Source organism: Botryllus schlosseri, chromosome 1 (assembly GCF_051294905.1).
Source record: "Botryllus schlosseri isolate E-star chromosome 1, Bs_hap1, whole genome shotgun sequence".
NCBI lineage: Eukaryota > Metazoa > Chordata > Ascidiacea > Stolidobranchia > Styelidae > Botryllus > Botryllus schlosseri.
Window position 1 is genome coordinate 24,540,458 of NC_137236.1, and position 18,910 is coordinate 24,559,367.

Here is an 18,910-nt window from a genome sequence, read left to right on the forward strand (position 1 = left end):
CATCTTAGTGGTTCACCGTACAACCGTACAAATAATTCAGATTTATATATGTGAATTGGAAATATCGAATAACAGTTTCATAGGATGGCTAGTACACATTGTTTCAACTGAGATACCATTTTGTTCGGCGTCCCCATACCACCCTTGAGCCAAGCGTGCCTCATATCGTGTCATGACAGTATCCACCCCATGCAAAAGCTAAATCGACCCTTGGGGATGGGGGGGGGGGGGGTGCTTGAGGCCAGATTGGGGAACACTAATATGAAGTAACCAAAAGCATGGAGATGCACCATCTATAATAATACTATATAAATCTTGATTTGATAATAACGTACATGTGTAATAAAAATCACCGAGGTCTAATAAGCTTGCCGTCGTCGATCAATTCATATCAATATTTCTATCACGTTTCTTGAGATCTTTACGGGCCGTGCAAAATGCGTCACTGTTCGTATCCCGCATGCGCCGAACAGGACGTAGTTTGCCCACCCCTGAACTAGGGTGTAAGATCACCCGGCTGAAAAGCGTCATTATAGACCAGTGGTTCCCAACCTTTTTCGACTCATCGCCCCCTTTTGAAGCTCCACACTGATCATCGCCCCCAAAATATTGGGAACCGAAAATCAGCACTTCGTCACTCCCCTAAAACATTGGTCTTTGGCCCCATAGGGTGATAAACCACCTCAAACCCCTGTCAGCCAGTGGGCCTTTTTCGCTACATATCAGTTATACTCTATTTCATGTACTGTCTTGTGAGTCACCGTATTTCGCCTAAACGCGAAGTGCCACAAATTTATATAATTCATGTTTGAATCGGTCAATATGGTCGGGAATGGCATATATATTGCTATCAATTTTTTCATCCTCTTTCTGCTCACGTTATCATATTTACCGGTAGAGCTGAGTGTGGTGTGTTGGAAAACGTAGGTCACCCCTAAATATTAATTAAACATATTCAGGTGTATACCCGTTGGCAGGAACGAAACAGCACTTCGTCAGGCCCCTCAAAAAACTTTGGTCTTGGGCTCCCATAGGGTGATAAACCGACCCCCATCACGTTGTTCGCTTTTGCCACGAAATTATGCGAAATCGTTGTTATATTGACTTCGTTACGTGATGCTATCTCGTGACCTCCTATATTTGCTATGTCAGAATATTTGGAAATAGTCAAAACGTACCAAACTAAAAGACGCACATGATTTGAAATTGGTATTTCTTAACATGCAAATAATTCATTCTTCGCTGGATGACATTTGTCCTGTAGGGTTAAGGTCGCAAGGACAGGAACATTCGACGCCAGCCATTGAGGCCCATATGGACAATTAAACATATATGTATATATATCGAAGTTTTCGGTCAGCACAAGGGCATTCCTTTTCGGTCAAGGTCTTCTCGCTGCTGATCGTTCTGGCACACTTCTCGGAGTCGCATGTTACATGGCCTCTAACTTCATATGTCTTGGTGCGTGGTGGCACAGTAATGGCTGACGCCAAAGTCACCCATTTCAATAAATCATGCGTATTTTTGTTGGGGGACGGGTACCCCAAAGTCAAGATAAATGAAAACATAGTCTCGCGCGCAGCGCGAAAATTTTTTGAAAAAATTGCACGAAGTTCTAAAAAATTACTCTGCAATTTATGTTAATTCACGAAATAATTTTTGACCCCTTTCGAGTTCGGGCCCCCACCCCCTATTGGGGGGTTTGGGGTGCGGTAGTTACGGTCCCGACTCTAATAATAGCCGTCTTAATCCGCCATCGCCCCCCTATCGCCCCCTTCGTTGTTTTTGCCCCCTATCGCCCCCTTCGTCCGTTTTCGCCCCCCTATCGCCTCCTTCGTCCGTTTTCGCCCCCCTATCGCCCCCTTTGATATTTTCACCCCCCTAGACCGCCAAATCGCCCCCTGGGGGCGATATCGCCCACGTTGGGAACCACTGTTATAGACGAAAGAGGAAAACAGTATATACCAATTTCTAGGAATGCACGTTCACTAATAAATAGGTTGGTGATTAACTTAAAAATATGTCGAAATCCCGAAATTCCCGCGTCGACCACTCAGAGCCTTGTCGTTGCGGGAATAAGTTGCGCCCTGCCTTGCGTATAGATTATGCAACACATGAAACGCGGAAATATGAAAATCTCTGGGACTGTTCATTGGATAAACCTGATGAAATCAACGAAAATTTTGATTGGTAACAGATGAATGTACACGATCATATTACATAACAAACTGGGTAATAATTGGGAATGGCTAATGACTCACAAATAGAGGTAGGTTACAATATGATATGTAATGGAGAAGAAGTCGAGTTGGAGTCCTATCAAACCGGTATTCGATTTTAAAATGTCATGCTAAAATTATTATCTCAGTATACAGAACCCTAAAAACAACAATATTCAAAACATTGTGTCTTTGTAAGCATATGAAATATCCACTAATGCCATAGCTACATTTTCCGGCTTCATTAGTCCTGCGCAGCTGTGGAGCGTTATGGAAACGTAGCCCACTGTGATGTCGGCAATGTTGTCGCTGATGAAGCATCTTTTCCTGCAAGCTGATCGGCTATGTCATTGTGTTGAATATCACCGAGTGCACGTGTTGTTCCAATTGCTGTACATCTTGTCGAATATCTCTTTGATTGGGAAGGAGCAGCACAATTGAAATTTGCAGTGCATAAGAGTGACGTCAAGCAATCGCATAGACATTTGAAATTATATTATTTCCAATATTTGCTTGTGCGTTGCATTTACTTGCCGTAATTATATTTTGAGCTTGGTTAAATTTTGAAGATTTACCAGTCCCAAAATCTTGTTTTAACGTTCTCTTGGTTTGCAAGTTCGAAAAGGTTAGGAACCACTTATCTATATCGCCATCGCGACTAAGAGGTTAAATTATCATCCAGCTTTCCAAACTGTCGATATGGGATGGAACGATGGCGTCATATGTTTACTGTGACGTTGCGAATATTACCAGTATCACGGGATGTCCAACACTATTTTTGGGAGACTGCGATTTGACGAAAGAGAAGTTGGGATGTTTCGCGACAACCGGGAAAGAAAATCAGATTTCGGTTAGTTGTGAAATATGAATGAATAGCGGTAATATGAATATTTCTCTTTCCGATATCAAGACAGCAAAATAGGTCTAAGTAATAATGAGGTGATGGCGTCACGAATGTGTCAAATCAATATGGAAAATCGTGACCCCCGTCAGGTCGCTATATTATCAGGGAATGTATGCACGTGAGGTTCACGTTCACATACGAACTTGGTTCATTTCTGCACTACGAACCGTTTTATATGTATTACAATTATCACGTCATTAGAACGTGTCTTTTGTGAAATTATTTGCTTTTCAACATCGGATCATTCTCTGCAAGGCGCTGACAGCATGAAAAAAACTCAGCCCTAAATGAGCATGCACCCTGCAAAGTTTGCTCAAAATATTCTGCTGTCCACTCTGGACAATCTTTTTCCGCTGCGAATTTTGCCCCGATTAAACAATAGGGAGAACGAAACACATTACATGGAGGAAGTTAACGAATTGTATTTTGTCAACCAATGCATCGATGATTAATGTGAAAAATTCGATCAGGCGTATGGGATCTATATTGATTTGATATCCATATTAGAACCCGATTGGAGCGTTGCCTACTGCATAGCTTGTTTTTAATATATTACCTAGCGCAGTGGTTCTCAACCTTTTTCATCGCGCGGACCGGCAAAATTTCAAAAAATATTTGGCGGACCGGTGGACTTTCAAAAATTGGAATCGACTCAAAACGTGAAGTATGCAGCTGATTTTTTGCGATTATGTGGTGCTAGAGAGGGAAAATTGAGGTTTTTGATCGTAATTAATTATTTTCATGATGGCGTCCATGTGAGTTTACCGTAGTGAGTCTGGTAAGTCGAGGTAAAATATTGTTCTTTTCGACAAATCAAGAGAACAAGCGTTTCAGAGTCGATAACCAAGCACCTCGTCGTTCTACCTTGCTCATTGCCCACTGCCACCAGACGTAGGCTACTCTGGCTACTATGAATACAATGCGCCGTACGAAAACACCCGACAACAGCTATACCTGGCCAGTGGCCATCCACAAAATAAGGGCCGGTCGTCAGCCGACGGAACTTCTGGGGGCTTCGCACCAGCCCCCAGACTCCAGGTTGGCTGTTTTCACCAGTACTTGTGAACACATTAATTATACTCAGTGTAGGCCAGTTCTTCTTAAATTGGGGGACGTGGCCCCTTGGGGGCGTGAAAGCATCTGAAGGGGGCGCGAAGATGCGTTCCACTTAAAAGAATTTCGCGTTATATCGCTGGCGGGTTATTAACACACTTTTCGGAGTCCTATGTAAGTCTAAACTTGATTTGGTGTCGGAGCGTCGTGGCTCGGTGATGACTGACGCCGAAATGCCTATTTCTATAAATCACGAGTATTTCTTGGGGGAAGTACGCCTAATAATCAAGACATATAGTGACACTAAATCGCGCAAGGCGCGAAAATGTTTTGAAAAAAGTTGGATGAAGTTTAAAAAAATGCTATATAATTTACCTTCATTCGCGAAATAATTTTGGGATCGACTCCAATTGGGGGTTTGGGGGCGGGAGTTACGGTCCTTCGAAAAATTAATGCATCGAAAACGAATGATCGCGCATACTGCTCGGTTTAGCGAGTCAGGTCGTACTCGTCGCTCACATGTCGTCAAATGACACGGCTTGGAGTACAAGTCAAATCGAATATGTTTCCGGTCGCAATGTTACTTCACGAAGTTCTGAATGAGTGTAAAATTTTATGTTTAATTTATTTTATCAATAAACGAGCCTTCAAAATATTGCATCTTCGAATTATGCTATAAAATTGTAATTTAACTCGCGGACCGGCTGGAAAGACGTCGCGGACCGGCACCGGTCCGCGGACCGGCGGTTGAGAACCACTGATCTAGCGCAAGTATGCACACAGGATTTTCACTCCTACGAATACACCTCTCCGGCCGAGGGGTTTCCTCGTTGAAATTGTGGGCGATGGAAGCGATGGAAGATATTGATTTTGTTGGATTACTATCACGTTTGATTGTTCCAGTGGATACATTAGGCGACGTTTAAAATGTCAGCATTTACTTTATAATTGTGGCATAAGGTGACCCGAATCGTCGCTAGTTATCGTGTAATTTATGGAAACGTAGGGTTGGAATTAAAGATGTGATGTCACACGATGTGATAGGTTCTCGTTCGGCGTCCGAGTTCTCAAAAAAACCTTTTCAAAATGGTTTCCGTTCACACGAACGAAAACATCTTAAGAATTCGCCAGATCATTAATATCAATGATAATTCATCTTTCACTACTTTTCTTGCGCACGAAAGTAAATCATCCCGAAACTAATGTGAATGCCATTTGTAAAGCAATAGGCTATGGCCAAGAATTGTTGTTTTACAGCTCTCTTATCTGCAAATACATGATGTCGAAATGCCAGCCGAAAGTTACCGCGAAATCGCAATTGCACTTAAGTCTTTCGATTGCAAAAAGATATGTTTCAATAGCTGCGAATTGACCAGAAGGAAGCTCTCTGAATTCGACACTGGATGCAAAGACAACCATCTATCGGTAAGTTCAATTAATGTACCCGGAACAGGCACTGTTTGGATTGGGAGTTGTTGTTTGTGGTATTCATGGTTTTTATCGTCATTTGAACTAAGCCGAGTTTTATGAAAAAAATGGAACAATAAGTAGTCATTTACCGAAAAAAAACGCCAATGGTGAACCGTTATATGCAGTTTACATGGAGAATATATTAGTTACACAAAAATATCACTCAAATATCTGTGGTCGCACAGCTCTGCCACTCCCAACTAACAGGGTCCCTGGAATCCAGAGAAACCCGAATCGCGATTTCATAATAATGAACCAAATCCAACATCCGCGTTTACAGTTGCATATCTTGCATTCCTCACAACGCACACACACGGCTAACGCCAGATTACGAGTAAAGCAAAGGCGACTTACCGACATATACCGTCGCTATCGGCACTGTTCTATCCGTTCTTAATTACATTCAACCAACCATTTATGACATCATAAATGAAAGGAACTCTTGTCACGTATACACACCACAGGATTTGGTGAGATAGCTACATTAGCTAGGGCAGTGTGTGGCAGTGTTGGGATGACTCGCGTCATGACTTGACTCGAGTCAGACTCGAGTCACCTTTTTCGTATGACTTGACTTGACACGAGTCACTTTGCAAAAATGACTTGACTTGACTTGACTCGACGCCTCAGAAATGCGGATTGACTCGTGACTCGGAGCAAAATTCACGAGTCAATTTCCAGTCATTAAGTAAACGGTGTCGATTAAAGCACCCTACACTATGTATGTTTTGAATGTTAGCGATACGCCGGTGTCACTTGCGAGAGCAACCAGTCATCAATAATTGTAAGTTTCACTGATCATCCAATGTTACATCACAAATAAATTGACCGCTTACGAAACCATCACACCTATGTTGTCGTAGTAGCAGACTAGCAGTAGATTTATCTAATCGCATCGTATCCCTGTTTCTTAGGCAGCTTAGTTCTTACATTGCGCAGTGCTCACCTTTACAAACATTGTTGTATGATTTACATCGAACGAATAATTTATGCCTTTATATTCTCACAGAGGTGTAGGTGGGTAGTGCCTATTGTACCACATCAATTTGTTCAACTCTTCGAGGCTTCGTATTCGATCCTTTATATTGGCTGATAAAATCAGACTGTAGCATGTAGCTATACATAGTTACTCAGGTATTTTATTATCAGTTCTACGTGTGCGTGAGCGATACAACACCTTTTTGCATGAATATTTAACTTTATAATCGTCATTTGATTCAAGATAAACGGCCAATTAATCTATCCTTCACACAGTTAGCAAAATGTAATAACTTTGGATCATCACACATACTTCGAAAATTCAATTTGACTCGAATCGTGACTTGACTCGTGAATTGACTTGACTTGACTCGACTTGACTCGAGTCACCTCCAAAAAACGAGTGACTTGACTTGACTCGAGTCACCTTTGAAAATCGATTGACTTGACTTGACTCGAGTCAAAATGTGCAATGACTCGAGATGACTCGTGACTCGAAGGTAGTGACTTGATCCCAACACTGGTGTGTGGTGGTATAGCAGTTTCGACTGTACCAAGCTATCGCAGCGAACGTCATTTTAGCAGTAAACAGGAGTACCATGTTCCTGCTGTTTAGTCTACAGCAGAATAATCTGTGGGGAAGGCGGCATTTATTGCGTGGTGAAAAAGGCACAGTGCAGTCGACACTTGGGTTAAAAAGTAGTAAAGCTTATAAATCATTAATAACTTTATCTGAATTATATTGATCTTGCACATATAGTATGTATAGTGTGCGAGTAGGGAACTTGAACATATGCGACGTTTACATACCCCCGGACTGTGATACTACAGTTAGTGATTTTAGGATATTCGACTCTTTGTCATCACGCTCCATTATATGCAGCGACTTCAATGCGCACCATTCTTCATGGAGTCACTCGACAAATGCACGTGGCAACCAACTCTGCGAAATAATGGATAGAAACGACCTTGTTCTGTTGAATTTGTCGTCACCCACTCGTATGAATATTGCGTGTGATGCCGTCCATCGCTGGTCACTTCTTGACGTGTCGATGTCGTCTCGGGTAATTGCAGCGAGTTGTGCCACAACAGTAACCGACCAGCTCATAAGTAGTGATTACCTACAATAATAGGGCGTCGTGCAATTCATCAAAACGAAGATGGGATTGTAACCGCAGAAATTTCAGGCCTAATCTGGGTACACGACGTAGCACTGTCAGCTGTCTTCGCTCTGGTTGAAACTTCAACACGCGTCTTCTTGGGTGAAGTACGGTTTTTAATGATCCAAATTCCCAGCGATTATACAACTGACCAAATAATTTATAACAATCCAAATTCTTAATACAAACAAATAATACGAATTAAATAACATCAAAGCCAAATAGAGCCCTAACTACAACAATACGTCCCTAAACTAAACGATTCAAGCCAAAGCATAATATGCGACCGATATCATGCAGTGCACCACGTGAAGTGATAGATTCATTGCGCCAATACCATCATTCATGCGTCATAAAGAATCATTGGTCCATAGCGAAGGTGGTATTCTGCGACAACACCCTCACCCCCAAAAATGGGAAATTTATTACAATAAATTTATACACATTTTTTCACAGGTGAACCAGCAACTTCCCAAAACCATGCGAAAAAACAAATGCAACAAAGCAACGAATCAATTAAATTGTATTGAGCCAAAGTGTCACTCTAGGCATTGTGACGCAATCAATAACGAAAACACATACTGTAGTAAACAACGAGTGCCGTAGTAAACAATGGGTACCACAGTAGTGAATAACAAAACACCGAGTATTGAACAAGCGATGTTCTAGTGAATGAATTGAGATCATGTTGACGAGCTCTGAATAAGCACCAACTTAGTAATGGGCCTCTCAAGCTCAGAATTTTTTGTTTTGATACGAACCGACCTTACCAGGTCGTCTTTGCCAGGAAATACTTGTGTGACACGGCCCAGAAGCCATGTATTTCGGGGCAGGTTATCGTCCATGAATTCAATACCAGGTGTAGGAACATCACTCACTACAGTTGCAAGACATGTTTTTTTAGTTTTTACTGAATCAATTACGTCCGAACACATTTCACAGACACTGTCTGTGCTGACCTTTGTAAAGTTGCAACTGACGGGCAATTTTCCATTGCCCTTTATTTCACTTCTCTCACATGCCACGGCCCAACCAATCAATGTGCGAACGGCATAGAAATCGGCCGGCCCATCAACCACTTCTCTTGGTCGATGAATAATTCTATTATCAAAGCCGATTAACAATTCAACATCACAGTCCACATCAGGAATTTCAATTCCATTGAACTCAGGAAAATCTTGGATATCTTCCTGGAGTGGCATTTCATATTTACCCAAAGGTATCTCTTCGGTAGATACCAGCGTTGAAAGGGACAACCAATCATTACCATTATATGCCGATACTTCTACATTGTCAATTAAAGTTTCTGTTTTGTGGCAACCAACGCCATTGAGAGTTTTTACAGCCACGCTGATATCCCTACCTTTAACACCCATTCTTTTCAGCAATGAATGAGTAATGAATGAATTTCTACTTGCTCCATCAAGCAACGCTTTGGTGGTAAAAACGTTTCCACCATTGCCGACACGCACTTTTACCGGCAACCCAGGCAATAATGCACCTGCTTCCTTTTGAATACTACTAGCAAAACTACTCGTCGTTTTGTCAGATTCCGAATTTTGTTCCGATTTAATCAATTCAATTGGCTTATGACTTTGGGAAGGATTGTTATCAGGTGGATGAAGTAATGTAGTGTGCTTACCGAAGCATTTTGCCTGAGAGCACGGCTTTTTACGATAACATTCTTTACTGAAATGCCCTGCTTGAAGACACGAAAAACACAGCTTGTTTTGCTGAACAAAATTATGCCTTTGTTCAAAATTCATTGCTCGAAAGATATTGCATTGGTTGAGAAAATGAGTTTGCTTACATTGCGGACAACATGATGCAGTGTAACTCTCCATCTGTGTAACAAAACTGGTTTTGCTTCCTTTAGGATTAACAAACCTTTCGTTACTCAAGGACCAATTTATTTTAGGCTTTGTTTCCAACTCTCGAGATTTCTTTCGAATGTAATTTGACAAGTCAAGCATGGTCAATTTTTCCCTTTTTACATTCACAATATTATCCACAATGGATCTCCATCCACTTCTCCATCCTTCCGGCAATCTATCCTCAACCTTGTCAATTACCATAATGTTGTCAATTTCATGCAAACTATTTGTGCCCATTAAAGTTTCTCTGCATGAAACCAGTTTCGCCCAAAACATTGCTAAACCATCCCTATCGTTTTCAGAAAAACGAGGACCTCCAAGTATGGATTCCAGGCAACAGCGACTGATTTGATGTTCTTGCCCATAATTTTCATTCAATATTTTCCATGCCTTATCAAAGCATGAGTGTGAATCAGCATGCAAACAACCTTTGATCAATACATGCGGGACACCCTTTGTATACTTCATTAGATATTGAAGCCTATGTTGTTGCGTTAACGCATATGGCTCTACTAAAGAATTGAAAGCCATTTTAAAATCATAAAAATCACTGGCGTTTCCTGTAAAGATGGGAGGTTCCGTGAGGGGTAATAAAGAAGGTTGGGGAACTTGGGCATACATAACCTTGGGTTCCGAATTACTGATATTGTTTTTTGGAGCAAGGAAACAAGCTTCAGCATTGGCTGGTGTCGAAATAAGAGCAGCGGGTTTAGGTCCCCGTTCATATTTTGGTAACTTAGTAGGTTCACTACGGCCCTGCAAACAAGGGCTATCAAAATCAATCAGATCTAGCACCGAGTTAACAGTATTTGAACCCAAAGGTTGCGAACTACCTGGAATGGATGGACAATTAACCTGAGGAACGAATTCGATGGCAGTTTCCTGCTTGACTACAGGACTCAGTCTAGTGCTAAAAATTGATTGTCGGGTTTCTAGGGACTGAGGAACAAAAGGAATTTGAACGTCGGTGCGATTTATACCTGAAGCATTAACAGTAGGAAGCTCAAAACCAAGCACCTTTCTCTCTGCGCGAGTTTCCTCAAGCGCAGATGCGATTTCGAATTGGTCCCTCTGATGCCTCATACTGAGTTCATCGATCTCTCGTTGTCTAATGCGTCTCAAGGTTTCAACCTCGGACTTGTTTTCCCGTTCGAGTTCTTCTGCTTCGAGCTTTTGCTGTCGAGCAATTTCTTCCCGTCTTGATTTAATCTTTTCAAGCATTTCTTCTTCTTCACGATGATGCCGCAACATGAGTTGCTGTTTTTCCAGAATATGACGTTGTGAGGATGAAGCAGATCTGGCCTCCAGAACCGCTTCTTGTTGCATCAATGTCATACCCACATCTGAGGTAGACCTTGTTGAGCCTGAGCCATGTGATTGAGTAACATGACTTTTTGATTTAATACTCGATCGACTGCCAACCTTTGCCTTTGATCTGGTAGTCATCATATGTAGATTGTCTTTGGTTAGCAATGCACTTTTGGTGCTTCTTTTCACATGACGCGAAACCATGCCAGCAGACACACAACTCGAACTTGTTCTAGTCTTTGTTTTGTTCAAGTTGTTTTTTGGCTGTGCTGCAGCTCCTATCGCGCCATAAGCTTTGGCGTGCGTTGCTAATTGTTGAATCGGGCCTTCCATATTATCTTCGGATAACACCAGGGCGTCAATTCCACGTTGATTAGATGCTAGTTGATTGGAGACCGCAACATCTTTCAACAGCTCCATTATGAAATATCCTTTGTCGTTTAGTGCAACGTTTCGTTTGATGCGATGTGAACATTAAAAACTTGTGTAACCGCAGAAATTTCAGGCCTAATCTGGGTACACGACGTAGCACTGTCAGCTGTCTTCGCTCTGGTTGAAACTTCAACACGCGTCTTCTTGGGTGAAGTACGGTTTTTAATGATCCAAATTCCCAGCGATTATACAACTGACCAAATAATTTATAACAATCCAAATTCTTAATACAAACAAATAATACGAATTAAATAACATCAAAGCCAAATAGAGCCCTAACTACAACAATACGTCCCTAAACTAAACGATTCAAGCCAAAGCATAATATGCGACCGATATCATGCAGTGCACCACGTGAAGTGATAGATTCATGGCGCCAATACCATCATTCATGCGTCATAAAGAATCATTGGTCCATAGCGAAGGTGGTATTCTGCGACAACAGGGATTACAGTAAGGCGAACTAGTCAGCCTTCTCGGCTGCTGTGGATTTCCACCTCCAATCCAATTTCGTTCCTATGGGGGAAACTGAAGGCCTCCACCGCCATTTCACTAACAGCCTACTCTTAGCGGCGGGAGAGTCGATCCCACGACGGGATATATTAACGAAAATAGCCGCACCTTGGTGGGACGTGGAATGTACCCGTGCTGTGCGCACGAAAATGGCTGCTTACTTGAAAATGAAACGCACTTTCCACATTCGAGACGTGATCGCCTTCAAGCGTATGAGAGCCGAATGTCGAAAAACCATCCTTTCTGCTAAACGCAAATGTTGGGAGGATTTTTGTGGTAAATTGGGTTCCCGTACGCAGATGTCGAAAGTCTGGCAAGTTATGAGATCTATGTCGGGAGTGCATGCGTTCAATTCCATACCAACGCTGAAGTCGAACGGATCTATTTCACAAAATAACAAAACCAAAGCTAAACACTGGCTTTACACTTCGCTAAAACGAGCAGCTCCGACAACTACCCAGCAGGATTTCGTATAACGAAGGCTAACTTTGAAAATGTAATGTTCTAGATCTTGTTTGAACAATAACTCAATGCGACGAGGTTGCAATACGAAATCAGTATATTATCAGCAGTATGACTTCCCCAGGACAAGCGACACGATCCAGAGTGCAGTTAAACGAAAGACCATGAGACAACAGAACACAGGGTATAAATACAAGCACGACACACGAGGAAATAATGATTGGCTGTAATTACTAATCCTATAGAAAGAAAGAGTTGTACGACACCGAACGTAAATGCACGAACATAACAGTCCTCCCCTGTAAGTTAGAGGGTTGCCCACATTTACGTAGGTCTAGAGAAATCGGTGGTTTTCCTATTTCTAAGAGGATAACGTCTACCCGTCGTCGTACGGGCAGGACTAGCTGCAGGACCTGGTGCCCTGTTCCTAACCAATGGTTGCTCAGCTTGTGACTGTTGCGGCTGAGCAACTTCCTGTGTGACTTTATCATGACCAGTGGAAATCAAGCGTGGTTGGAGTTGGTTCTTGTGCCTTCTCCAACCCATGATCTGTTTTTATAATGTACACAACACGCCCCAGTATTTCCGTCACCACGCCAGCAGCCCACTTTGGTCCGCTTCGGTAACTGCGAGCGTAGACCGAGGAACCAATCTCGAAATGAGTGACTGATTGTCCAGGCGTAACGGATTTCGATTTGTCGAAAGGCGAGCACAAACTCAACAAATTGCGCGGCTGTCGACCATGTAAAATCTCGGCAGGCGTTTTCCAGTCTATGCCCGGGTGCGGTGCACATCGGTACGTAGCGAGAAGGGTTTGGAGTGCGAAGTTGAGATCTTTTCCACCGTCGCAATTTTTTAATAATCCATCTTTTAAAGTCTGGACGAATCGCTCCGCTTCCCCGTTCGAGGCAGGGTGAAAAGACGGCGATACGATATGGCTGATTGCCAAATTAGAGCAAAACGTATCGAATTCATTCGATGTGAATTGCGGCCCGCCATCCGTGACAATCGTTATGGGCAAGCCTTCGATAGAGAAGACTTCCCTCAAAGCGTTGACCACACACAAGGTTGTGGTAGATCCGACATTCAGTTCTTTAACGAAAGGATATTTCGAATGCGCATCGAAGATGACAAGAAACATTTTATTGTTTATTGGACCTGCGAAATCCAAGTGAATTCGTTCAAAGCTTTCAGAAGTTTTGGGCCATTCGCGATACTGACGATCAGGCGCTTTCATTACCTTACGGCAAGCGTCGCAACTCTTAACGAGATTCTCAATGTCGCGATTAATGGAAGGCCATGCGATGTAACGTCGAGCCATCTGCTTCATTTTCGCGATACCCCAATGTCCTTCGTGCAACAATGAGAAGACTCGCGAGCGAAGTGACTGCGGAATTACTACGCGCTGAAAACCATCAATATCGAGCATGACTATGTCTTCGTGCAAAGAAAGCGAATGTTTGCGAGTCGAAAACCAAGAAAAATCATCAATGTGTACCTTTGGGTTCCAATTACCATGAGTGACAGATAGTTTTACTAGTTTCATGGTTTTGTCCTTCAGCGTCGCGTCGCGAATTTCATTGCGAGTTAACGGCAAACCATCGAATGCCATATTAATAGCGTGAACGATCTCCGCGTTTTCACGAATTTCCAGTTCGTCAAACTCAGGGTCTGGACCCTTTGGTAGGCGAGATAAACCGTCGGCGTTTCCGTGCTGATTGGTCGGTTTATAGCGAATATCGTATTGGTAAGCCATGAGCGTTAGTGCCCATCGCTGTACCGTTGCGCTGTAACCACGGGAATTTTCTTGTCCGGCGAGAAAATAGCTAAAAGCGGTTTGTGGTCCGTCACGAGCGTAAATTTTCTACCATACAAGAACTGACGAAATTTAGTGACTCCGTAAATGATTGACAGAGCTTCCTTCTCTATTTGAGAGTAGGATTTTTGCGAATCAGAAAGTGTTTTCGACGCGTGCGCGATCGGTCTCTCTTCGCCATTGTGCTCGATTGAGAGGACAGCGCCGATTCCGAATTGAGAAGCATCAGTTGACAAAATGGGCTGCTTGTTTACATCATAACGAGCTAACTGCGTAGCGTCGATTACGTCGTTTTTGAGAACGCAAAAAGCTGCGTCACAGTCCGTATTCCAAATGAATTTCGCGTCTTTTTGAAGAAGACGGTACAAGGCAGCGGCTTTATTCGTGAAATTAGGAATAAACGCACGATAATAATTGACTTTGCCCAGGAATGCCTGTAGCTGGCGAACATCCTGAGATTTAGGCAACTGTTTGATTGCTTCAACGGATTTGTGAGACGGGCGTTTGCCGTCCTTGTCGATTATGTGACCAAGGTACTCGATACTACTTTTGAAAAATTCACATTTAGCGAAGTTGACGGTGAAACCGTATTCGGTGAGGCGCTCAAAGAGTAGCGATAAGTTGCGAAAATGGTCGCGTTCATCAATGCCAGTAACGATTATGTCATCGATAAAACTAGCAACAGACAGACAGACAGACAGACAGACAGACATTTTATTGCTTCGTCAAACAAAAAAGTTGACTGGAGGTGACGATATGGCCTATAAAGGCCTTGTTACTCGTCACCTCCATGGCAGTGAAATAATCAAGTGTACTCATCCCAATAAATATAACAGTGGACAGTCTGCAACATGAAAAAAAATAATAATCACAAATAGAAGACAATAATACACACAAATATATAACAAAGACAGTAGCCATGGCAACATACTAGGTAAAGCAATATGAAGTCAATAAATAGATGTATAATTTATAAATCAACGGGTACTAGATAGTAGATACTCTCATTTCTGATTATAATTTGAAAAAAGGTAATCCTGGTATTGGGTTTTAAATTCATGCTGAGGTAGCTCTTTGATACTGTCGGGCACGTCATTCCAAATATTTGGGCCCATATATTCAATGGACTGTTGGGTCAGTCTGGAGTTCATACGGTGAACATAAAGATGACCAGATTCCGATGATCTAGTAGAATACCCATGCACAGTGGAAGATTGCTCAAACAAGCTATTAAAGTAAGGGGAGATATTACCGTTTGTGAATTTATGCATCAGGTTGGCTATTTCATAATTATACAAATCGGGTAGCTTAAGTATCCTGAGAGCTAAATAACCAGGAGTAGCAGATGACCTAGAATCTATGCCACATATATTTCTTATGGCTCGATTTTGGATGACACAGATTCTGTTTAAATCCGTCTGATTGGCCTTCCCCCATACACATAATCCATAAAGCAGATGAGGGTGAAATAATGAGAAATATATGGTTCTCAAGGTCTGTCTAGGGAGAGAATGTCTCAGTCTCGCTAGAATTCCGGCCGTAGCAGATAGCTTTTTACATAGATTGAAAATGTGGGTCTTCCATTTAAGATTCGAGTCAATGATAATTCCCAGATATCTTGTATGGGTTGGGGGTGCAATAATGACATCAGATACCCTTAGTGAAAAAGTTGAGGTAGCTTTACAATTGAAGACCAGTACCTGAGTCTTAATTGGATTAATGGTTAGTCGGTTGGTTTTCATCCAAGCAGTCATCTTACAAATCTCGGAATTAGCTTTGGTTTGTAGAGAGGTCAAGTCTGTAGCAGATATAAGTACACAAGTATCATCAGCAAATAGGACCGAGGTCTCCGAGATACATGCAGCAACATCATTGATATAAAGACTGAATAATAGGGGTCCTAAAACGGAGCCCTGTGGTACACCACACAATATGTCACCCTTTTCAGAAGGTAGATGATCCTTACTGTAAACATATTGACATCGATTGGTAAGATAGCTTGTAATCAAATCCAAGGCTACACCTCTGATTCCATAGCACGAGAGTTTACTTATAAGTATTGAATGATTGACAGTGTCGAAAGCTTTTTTTATATCAAGAAAAACAACACATGAAATCATACCAGAGTTGTGTCTCTGATAAATTTTGGAAGTAAGGGCAAGAATTGCTTGATTAGAACACCGGGTAAGCCGGCGATCATGGCATCAATAGAGCGTTGAAAATTTGCGGGACTAGATGCGACTCCGAAACACATGCGTCGGTAACGGAAAAGACCGAATTGCGTGTTGATGACACACAAATTCTTCGCATCATCATCTAATTCTAGCTGAAAATAAGCATCGGCAAGATCAATTTTCGTGAAAATACAACCACCCTGTAACTTGTGAAGGATTTCATCCAAGGAGGGCAGGGGATGTTGATCTATCTGAATCTGTTGATTCAATGCTTTGAAATCACCACAAGTGCGTACTGATCCATTTGATTTAGTGACGGCAACAATTGGTGCTGCCCAATCACTGTAATTGATTGGTTCGAGAATACCTTGATTGACTAAATCTATCCAATTCGGTTTGGACAGCGATTTGCCTTGCGAAAGGAAACGGGCGTGGCTTGTTAAATACAGGCTTGGCATTAGGTTTCAAGTGAATAGTCACCTTTGTCTTGGTGCATCGTCCTAATACATTAGAGAAAACGGAGGGAAATTTGGACTGAAAAGATACCAATTCGTCGTTTGAATCACAAATGTCAATAGTATTACATGATTGCGATTTGACCATCTGCGAGGAAATTGCATCCAAAGCAGATGTTCCCTTAGCGGGCATGGAGAAAGCATCGCTCCAATCGAGACCAAAAATGTTTTGCCCACGGTGTTCGTCGAGAACCACCAATTTTAAGCCAACTCGAACTTCAGAACCCACCTGCACGCTTACAGTGCAAATACCTTTCACTTTCAGTGGCTTGTCGCCATACACTACGAAAGAGCAATGGTATGCGGAGAGTTTCGGAGAGCCCAAAGTTTGGTACCCAGTCAATCCCACCATGGCGGAGGGTGCACCAGTGTCCCACTGTGTCGGCAACGGAATGCCGTTGATGCTGGAGTTGATCCAGAGCTGGTTTCCCACGCGTCGATATAGTTGATCGATGTCGAAGGAGAGGAGTGGCACTGAGCAGAAATTGACGGATGTGACCTGTTGCGTGATACTAGGTTTGGTAGACATGCACACAGGTTTGATATGACCTTTACGACCACATTTCTGACATACTGCATGTCGATACTGACAGTCTTTTCTCTGGTGATCGATGAAACAGCGGCTGCAGGATTTCAATCTTTCCGGGAAGTTGCCTTGGATGGATTTGGAAGGTTTTCTCCCCTTCTGATAACTTCCCGTCATTTTGTTAACGATGGAAGTGTCTTTTCCGCTACTCTCGCCCTGGATAACCCTATCGGTTTCCAGCGTTCTCACGTGTGTTGCGGCTACTTTGAGAACGTCGTCAAGGGATGGATTGGTTTGTGTTTAGACAATGCGGTCTCACATCCGCGTGCGGCGTTTCTTTAATGATGAGATCGCGCATTAGCTCATCAACGTAGCTCTGATCACAGCCATCTCTTGAGCATATGAAGTTGCAATCTTTGGAGATTCCGCGTAGAGTAGCGATCCAATCGGCGTACGATTGTCCCGGTTGCATTTTGCAATTGTAAAATTCGTACCTGGCAGCTTGCACATGAATTGAGTCCTTGAAGTGTGTAGACAACTTCTCAGTCAACGCGTCGAAAGTTTGAGCACTGACATCAGCAGCACCAAACAAATTACGTAGGAGCGAGTACGTTTCAGGTCCAACCCATGAGAGTAGACACGCTCTTTTTTTCTCCATGTTGGAAATGCCGTAAATTGCCAGGTGATGGTTGAATCGTTGCAGATATTGGTCCCATTTCTCCTTTGATTTTACAAATGAATCAAACTTGGGAGCCGCTGCTTCAGATGTTGACGCACCCGGATTCAACCTCTGCGTCAATTGCGCCATTTCTGTCATGACTTTTGCCATTGCTTCGTCATGCTTTGCTTGTTGTTGCACCATCATCTCTTGCTGCTTCGCTTGTTGTTGCGCCACAATCTCTTGCTGCTTCGCTTGTTGTTGCGCCATAATCTCTTGCTGCTTCGCTTGTTGTTGCACCATCATCTCTTGCTGCTTCTCGAGAATTTTCAATATACTTGCTTCCATGATGTATCTCGTCGCAGAAAAAACTTTGAATCCGACTTCTGACACCAATTGTGGGTTCGAATCCCACTTCTGACACCAATTGTTATGTTCTAGATCTTGTTTGAACAATAACTCAATGCGACGAGGTTGCAATACGAAATCAGTATATTATCAGCAGTATGACTTCAAGACAAGCGACACGATCCAGAGTGCAGTTAAACGAAAGACCATGAGACAACAGAACACAGGGTATAAATACAAGCACGACACACGAGGAAATAATGATTGGCTGTAATTACTAATCCTATAGAAAGAAAGAGTTGTACGACAACGAACGTAAATGCCCGAACATAACAGTTGAAAACACAGTTCATCTTACCGCTGACAACGAACCAGGTCGGCTCATGAATTCGAACATAAACATCGAATTCACACTTGCCGAACTAAATCAAGCTTTGCGTAGCCGAAAATCCACTTCACCCGGGGAGGACTCCATAGGGTATGCGATGTTGAGAAATCTA

At 42.6% G+C, this 18,910-nt stretch overlaps 2 long non-coding RNA genes across 2 annotated transcripts in view; both read right to left on the reverse strand.

Annotated features, from left to right (window-relative positions):
- Positions 1 to 18,910, reverse strand: part of LOC145434638 (uncharacterized) — a 183,819-nt gene that overhangs the window by 101,361 nt on the left and 63,548 nt on the right. The gene's annotated exons all lie outside the window — the stretch shown is intronic.
- LOC145445525 (uncharacterized) lies at positions 7,880 to 11,847 on the reverse strand. Its single transcript, XR_013917070.1, has 2 exons — positions 11,655 to 11,847; positions 7,880 to 8,013 (listed from the first exon to the last, which is right to left on the reverse strand). It is a non-coding gene; the product is annotated as an uncharacterized LOC145445525 (long non-coding RNA).